Source organism: Electrona antarctica (genome assembly GCF_951216825.1).
Source record: "Electrona antarctica genome assembly, chromosome: 15".
In the NCBI taxonomy this organism is placed as follows: Eukaryota; Metazoa; Chordata; class Actinopteri; order Myctophiformes; family Myctophidae; genus Electrona; species Electrona antarctica.
Genome location: NC_136796.1, coordinates 5045545 through 5053824, shown reverse-complemented (window position 1 = coordinate 5053824; position 8280 = coordinate 5045545). Strand labels below are relative to the sequence as shown.

The 8280-nt window shown below is 43.1% G+C and overlaps 1 protein-coding gene across 1 annotated transcript in view; it reads right to left on the bottom strand.

Moving 5' to 3' along the window:
• The window catches only part of poc1bl (POC1 centriolar protein homolog B (Chlamydomonas), like), a 49864-nt gene extending 43243 nt beyond the window's left edge, over positions 1-6621 (bottom strand). The window contains exon 1 of the mRNA XM_079523417.1: positions 6497-6621. The gene's annotated coding sequence lies outside the window, so the exon portion shown is untranslated. The remainder of the gene's footprint in view (positions 1-6496) is intronic.
• Positions 6622-8280: the final 1659 nt, after the last annotated feature.

Genomic DNA, 8280 nt, shown 5'->3' with positions numbered 1-8280 from the left:
CAATATTTGCCTCTGAGATGTAGTGGAGTAGAAGTAAAAGTACTGATAAATGGAATACTTTAGTGAAGCAAAATCACCTCAAAATATTTACTGTACTTGAGTAAAATGTACTTCGTTACTTCACACCACTACATACTTGCATAGCCTTAATTATGTCAATTATGTGAAATTATGTGAGCCAAGAGAGATGCATTTTTCAACACTTGTTGTTACGTTGTTATGTTGGACAAGCGGGACAGAGCCACATGATTAGCCCTGGTCAGTCTGGGATGCTTCCCCGTTTTTCCTACCCGGTTTCGCACCCGTGAGGGGAGGGAGGGGCTAGCCCACACCGGGCCCGCCGCAGTCAGCGCACACATAAGTCAAGGCAGACGGCTGTGGAACGTGAAGCACAACGGACCTGTGCTTATGACCGAAACAAACAACACAAATAAAAACTTCGGCCAAAACAGAAAGCCCAACACGAGGATAAAGGAAACATTCAGTTCAGTCAAAATGTCCAGTTTGCTAATTCACAACTTCTACCAATACTTTGATGTTGAAACTTCGAATTTGTATTTCTCTAACTATTATAAACATTCACGACAGTAGCATACAAATAAAATGTATGGCTATGTAACGGCTATACTAAATTATACTAATTGGTCAATAAAAGTAAAATAATATAGCCTTTACATAGGAGTATCATTTATATTTGTATACAGCCAGTAGCACATTATAGTGGCTATAGGCTATTATGGGAAATGTACACTAACTTGTTTACCTCAGAGAATGTTTTCATTCTGGATAAAACCATAACATGGTCTATGGTCTAATCTAATGGAATAAATGGATGATCAAATGCAGGAGTTTTGACGATTCAACTAACTAACTAGGGCCGTCGCCTTGCAACCAAACCAAACAATGTTGCACATTAAGCTAATTATCTGGGGACCCCCCCTCAAAATAATTTGGGGAGCCCACATGGGGGTCCCGACCTCCAGTATTGGGAACCACTCTTGACTTCTAATCTACACCATGGCATGCATCATAGATGCAACTGGAGCTGGAACTTCATGGGTCAAATGCGGAGAACAAATTTCACTGCGGTAACACGTGTGACAAATCGTACAACTTTGAAGTCAACGAGAGCTGGTTCGACCAGCTCTCTCACACACACAGTGTGTGTGTGTGTGTGTGTGTGTGTGTGTGTGTGTGTGTGTGTGTGTGTGTGTGTGTGTGTGTGTGTGTGTGTGTGTGTGTGTGAAGTGAAGTCAGTGAACCTGAACACAAATCAGGAGATAAACAACTTTATTAATTATATTATCAACCTTTCTCTGTCCCAGAAACACACTCTTGCGTTGCGGGATCTAGCACCAGTAAAACATCGGACAACATTTGCGAGATCAGACTGCCACCCCGCTTTAGGAGACCATTTTGGATTTGTGTACCCCTTCGGCTTTAGTTTCAACCCGCTGTCACTCTCACGGCAGGGTAGTTGGTCTGTCGCGGCCCGCGGGACGACTGGTTTGCCACTGAACACCCCCACATCTGGAGTACCCAACTATCCAACCCCCATCCCCATCCCAAGAAACTGAGCCAATTTTTGAGAACGGCCACATACCGATGGAGAGAGTTTACTCACTCACTGTAAACGACCACCAGAAGTTACAACAGCAGCGCAGACAGACAGACAGACAGACAGCTCTTGGTGGGGTGGGTGATGATTACATTTGGTGTATACAAGAGAGAGAGACGGAGAGAGATGAGTCAGTCTTGGCAAGTGTAAGGGATGTTGGACACTCACACACATGCACAATCAAAATTCACTGACAAGCCGAAGCAAAAGTATCCTGGCCCCACTAGCCCACAGGGCGATAACATTTAGCTATGTCAACTACTTGCATTAGCTACTGTTTGGGTTACCTAGATATTATACCTCAGGACAAGAATTAGTTTAAGGTTTCTTAAGGTTAGGTCTATTCCAATGGAACACATCTGACAGCCTGGCTGATATGACATAATTATAATAATCTAATTAAAGACAAGTCAAATTAGACTGACTATAGCCTCGAAGTTTAAAAACATGGGTTGCAGATGTTACTAAAAAAGTGTGGTAGAAGAAGAGAATTCAAGTTAGATTGACTACTAGTCTCACCTAGTGCACTTATTATAGTCAAATTAAAGACCAGCAAAAGTTAGACTGACTAGTCTCTAGGTTCAACAAAAACACAGGTTGCAGATGTCACTTAGCAAGTGTTGTAGAAGCTAAAGTTGGATGGGGGAGAAAAAGAGAATCTCTAGTGGACGTGTTATCATCTGTCTGTCATTAAGTACTAGAGAAGAGACAGACTTACATTTGGGACGGAGAGAGAAGAGGGAAAAGTTCCAGAATCTGTCATTAAACCCCTGTCATCCAACCATCCACACACAGCTGAGCAGCAGACGGCCACTCCTGACTGGGTACACCCAAACATGCGCGTCAAGAGGCGGCAAGCAAGCGCTGCCCTAGAGCATGCTTCTCTTCCTGGTTGTTAAACACGCTCACACGCCGTGGCTGCAACTTGACGCGTCGGCGAAAGAACATAAACGGTTTGCCGACGCGTCAAGTTGCAGCCGCGTGCGAGCATCATTTCGCTCTAGGTGCTTTCTTGTCGCCTATGTTTGGGTGTACCCACTGTGTGTGTGACACAACAGCAGTGATGGAAAAAGCATTCACATTGTTTACTTAAGCAAAAAAGTATCAATACTGCAATGTAGAAAATACTCCAGACTGAGTCCAGAATTCAAAATATACTTGAGTAAAAGTACAAAGGTATAGGTATCAAAATAGACTTAAAAGTACCAGTAGAGTAGAAAGTACTCACAAGTTTTCAAAAGTATACATTCATTGTATACAAATCTTTAGAAAATAGACGATCATACAAGCTCACAATGGATTGCATTGCGACGCATTGTGAGCTTGTAGATTGGCTATTTTCAAATGGCCGAAATATATATATATATATATATATATATATATATATATATATATATATAAAGTATATATACGACTGAAGTGCTTAGTGTGTTTCTTTAAGTAACTAGTAAACATATTTCCTCTGAGATTGAGTTGCACTGAAAAAACCCAAGTACTGAGAGTTGTAAATGCTGAAGAAAGCAAATATACCTCAGAATTGTACATGAGTACAGTACCTTGGGTACATGTACTTACATGATACTTTACAGTTTACACCACTGCACAGCAGAACAGACACAGCTGAGCAGCAGGCAGCAGACTGTGACACACAACAGTGTCGCCAGATTTTGCGAGAGAAACAAGCAACCAGGTCTGGGGAAACAAGCCTAAAAGAAGCAACTATTACTATGGGCCACGTGGGCACTTTAAAAACCCATTATACAGCATCTCATTGAAAATGGCAGATCTACAAGCTCACAGTGTAGGTCGTCTATTTTCTAAATAATCTTTTTTTTTTTTTAAACGTTAACACCAGCTTACACAAATCTGTATTGGAAGGTAAAAACTGGCACAAATAGTTTTAAGTCTACGGGACGGACAAATTCATATTATAAATGTGGAGGTCTTTGACATGAAAATGTTTGACAGTGCGCTTTAACAGCGGGAGAACAACGCCGAGCAACACATGAATTTCATTGGCTATCGCCTAATCGCCGGACGATGCCGCCCAAAAGATACATTATTTTCATATTTTTTTCACTTTTCGACCATCGCCTGCTTGCCTGCTATCGTCAGTAGTTGCCGGGTACCATTGACAAATAATGCACTTCCAAAAAATTCATCTGGCTGTTGCCCGCTGTTAAAACACACTGTAAGAGCCACTGGTTTACCATTTTGGGCGGGAACCCCTTTTGGTGTTAGCATTATGTCATGCTTTAGCTATTGAAAAATAGCAGATCTACAAGCTCATAGCGCACCACCGAGTGGCGCGCTACGCGCTTGTAGGTCCGCTATTTTGAGAAAAATCGAAGAATCACTGACATAGAAACATAGCTTTTTCAGAAAACTGTCAGGATGTAGAAGACATTTTTAGAATCTGATCTCAGGTCAAAATGGGTTAAATGACATTAGGAAACAAGCCCAAATAAGCAACTGTGCACTTCAGAAACAAACCCAAATAGAATACCGGAAGTCCTGACGTCACTTGCTCATCCCCTGGGTTGTGGAAGTAATATCTCGATGGAGAAGAACATTGGGTCATCTCAAAATCGTCGCATATAAGAATTGTGGACCAAATTGTGCACCTCTCCGATGTTGTCGGAGAGGTGGCTCTGTATCGTTTACGATAGTCATCCACTCTTATTTGACACAGTATCTTTGGCTACTCCCAGACAGTCGCTTCAAGAAGATGCAAGATGCAGCTTACAGCACGCGTCTCTTCCGGGTTTTTAAACAGCTGGTGGATAGAAATGAAGCTCGCTCGTGGCTGCAACTTTGACGCGTCGGCAAAAAAACGGAAATGCTTTGCCGACGCTGGAAGTTGCAGACGCGCACGAGCTTCGTGCTGTAAGCTGCATCTTGCATCTTCTTGAAGAGACAGTCTGGGAGTGCCCTTTCTGCTGAAAATGTAACTAATTCAGTGGCAGTACCCTAGCGTTTTCTCGCCGTCAGTTGATTCTGCATATCCATAATGAGTGAAACAGCTGGGATATTTTTATTTTATTTGACGTGAAGTCTAAAAGTCTATGGGAATTCAGAGGGGGGGGGGGGGGGGACGTGACCCAGGTGGGATGTGTAAATTACGTCAGACTTCGGTGCTCTATAAACAACTACACTTTAGAAACAAGGCCAATAACAAAACTATCACTTTAGAGAGGCCCAAAGAAGCACTTTAGATAGAATCAAGGCCAATAAGCAACTATCACTTTAGAAACAGGCCCAAATAATCACTTTAGATAGAAACAAGGCCAAATAAGAAACATTTTAACAAACAATCTATCTATCTCTCTATCTTCAGTTGTTCAGGGCAGCTGTGGCTCAGGAGGTAGAGCAGGTCATCCAATGATCCCTGGGTCGGTGGTTCGAATCCCGGCTCCTCCTCCTGTCCACATGTCGAAGTGTCCTTGGGCAAGACACTGAACCCTACACTGCCTCCAATGAGTTGGTCGGTGTGTGCTTGCCACCATTGGTGTGTGAATGTGGAAAGTGAGGACGCTGGCGTCGACTGTTCACCTCCCAATGTATGAATGAATGAACCATTTTAAGCGCTTTGAGCACTTGGAAAAGCGCAATAAAAATGCAATTCATTATCTATCAATGCACCACGTCTCTGTGTGTATGTCTGCCTGTGTGTAGTTGTGTACGTCTATAATCCCGGTGTCAAGTCTGTCAGATCGCCGGTTGTCCAGAACCAGCACAAAAGTCTCTGCCCAGGCTCCGGACAGGGCCTAAATCCAGATCACTCCTAGATCGCCATATATGGAGCTGGGCTGTTATGACATCACAATGATGTTCTGACATCACAATGATGTTCTGACATCACACTGATGTTCTGACATCACACTGATGCACGACCTCGCCCTTTATTAGCCAATTTCGTCACCGATCACCCCTAGATCTCCATATATGGAGCTGGCCTGTTCTAAAGGCTCTGGTCAGGTTGTGTCAGTGCACCTCACCTGTAGATGCCATGACGTCACATTGAGATTAGGCAACACACTTCATATTTGAGCATGCCTGACACAGAACTCCATATATAGGAATAAAGGGACACATACATACATACATACATACATACATACATACATACATACCAGGCGCGCCTGAGCCATTGAGCAAACGGAACAGCTGCTCCAGCAGATTAAAATGAACCGGCGCATTGCACTAATATTCCCCCAAAGCCGCTTATAATAAGCAGACATGGCAACACAGCTCACAACTGAACAGGATGAGAAGGAACTCAAATGAAACCATCCCCACTATGCAAATAAAGTGAAGTGGCTCTCAAACTCTTTCATGTCAACTTCAAGGACAGCGAAATTGAAATTATACCCCTTCCTGAAAAGGTTATAGCCTATGCTATGTGCCAGGGAGACCCCAGAAGGCAGAATAGAAGATTAATTAGAAAAAATATCAAAAATATTATTATTTTTTCATAAACGTTCATGACACCAATTATATTCATGTTTTCATCATATGGGGTGCCAACTTGACGGAGACCATAATAATAAATCCCTTCTTCTTTATCTGAAATGACATGGGCAGAAACAACTGCTTTCGGTGGGGTCACGAATTTCGATACAACACCAACGCCGCACAGAAACAAGTTACTCGGGAAGTCTGTGTGGTTACATTAACAAAAAAGTCACGTTGAAAACTGTTGCAGACATCAACACATGTGATGCGTGGCAATACTACACTCGTGTATTCAACCAACAGCGACGCCTAAACATTGATTACACCACACAAGCTTCCTCTGAAAAGCTGCAGTCGAAGTTATAGTTATAGGTACATTGATGATATGATGATCAATAAAAAAAAAACGTGCCATTACCGTACCTTTATTGATCACAAGCTACATTCTTGTGGCTCCATGTTTGAGTTGTTCTGGTTCTTCTTCTGAGTTCTTATAATGTCACTTTGTTAAAGCTCAAAGCTCTCTCTCGCTCTCTCACTCTCAGTCTGGACATTGGTACGAATCAACACCTCCCATAGCCCGGGGGGATGGTCGGCTTCGCTCTGATTGGCTTAGACTGGTTGTCAAGGCAATACTCTCTTTCTTTCTTTCTTTCTTTCTTTCTTTCTTTCTCCCTCCCCCCCCCCCCCCCCCACCCTAACATATTTGTTAGTTAATTATTAACAAACTATTAATTAAGAGTAATATAGGCCTGGCCCTACATACTATTTGATAGCCTCTTCAAAGTTCAAACAAGAACAGACTGTTGTTTTACACATTTCTTAGAAAAGTTTGTAGCTGCTGGTTGAGTTTTTGTTTGTTTGTTTGTTTGTTTGTTTGTTTTACATCATTTTCTAATTATGACTTTATTATTTTATTGTGAAAATCGCGACGGTTCACCTATGGCTCTGGGTTCACAGAGTGACAGCCGTGCTGCGGTTGGCCTGACGACCCGCTGGCTAGCCAATCACAGTGCGCCTGTCCCCCCAGGCCATGGGGTTGTTGACGCTGTTGATGCTACATGCAGATGTCAGCAATGTCCATTGGTCAGCATCACCAGCATAGGTAGGCTGCCGCCAGAGCCAAGGCTCTGGCTGCCGCTACATAGTACACCGCCACCACCACACCACATCCTCCTACAGACAGACAGACAGACAGACAGACAGACAGACAGACAGACAAACAGACAGACAGTAGTTTTCAAGCAGTCTGGCAAAAAAGTAGTAGCTAAATGATATGGAATGGTAACTCATTTTCAAGAAGTCTACACAATATTAGAGAATATGTATATAGGCTTCTGTAGAAGAATTGTTATTTGGATCATTTGCCTGTTATCTCTCCTAAATGGTACCAACATCAATACAGCATGGAATTGTGGACAAAATCTTATCCAACGATATAAAATCACACCCGTGTGAAGTGAGTGGTGCAACTCCCCGTGGGGTCTCCGGAAGTTCCAGACCCACAGGACCACAGCCGCCCCACGTCCGAAACGGTTGAGAAATGACAGAGTTACGGTATGGGGGTCCCTCTACTGTACCCTCGACTGTACTGTACTGGTACTGTACTCTACTGGCACACCCGAAAGCATCATATATGCAGTTAATATGTGCGTGTGTGTTTGTGTGTGTGTTAGGTTGCGCACAGGGGGTGAAAAACAACCATGCTATTTCCGTGCTCAGACGCAGCCAGCCACACACATAGCTCCGTAAGGGAGTGGTTGAGAAACCTCTTATCTCGTTTTTTTCTTTCTTAATTAAACGCCCTACTTGATCGTACTACAGCGTCACACAAAAGCATCAAAAGGAGCAGATCCACAAGCTCGAAACGAGGCACAAAGTGATGTGTTTCGACCTTGTGGATCTACTACTTACTACTTTTGCTGCTTTTGAATTTGAATCCTGAAAGGTAACAGTTTTGGACATGATGTGGTTTCCACCCGACAGAGACAATGTAAACTCTGTTATTATAGATAGGCCTATAGTGAAATAGAATGTAGTATCGGACACAAACGTCGCTGTCTTGGTTTGAAAGTGTGATTGTAGAAAAATGAGGACGTCTCATGCAGCACCACCAGCTCTGTCAGCTGAGCTACTGTATAGCCTCTGGCAGGAACTTTGGAGAAAAAGATCACATGGTGCTCGATTTACGGTAAACGGTCTTGCTT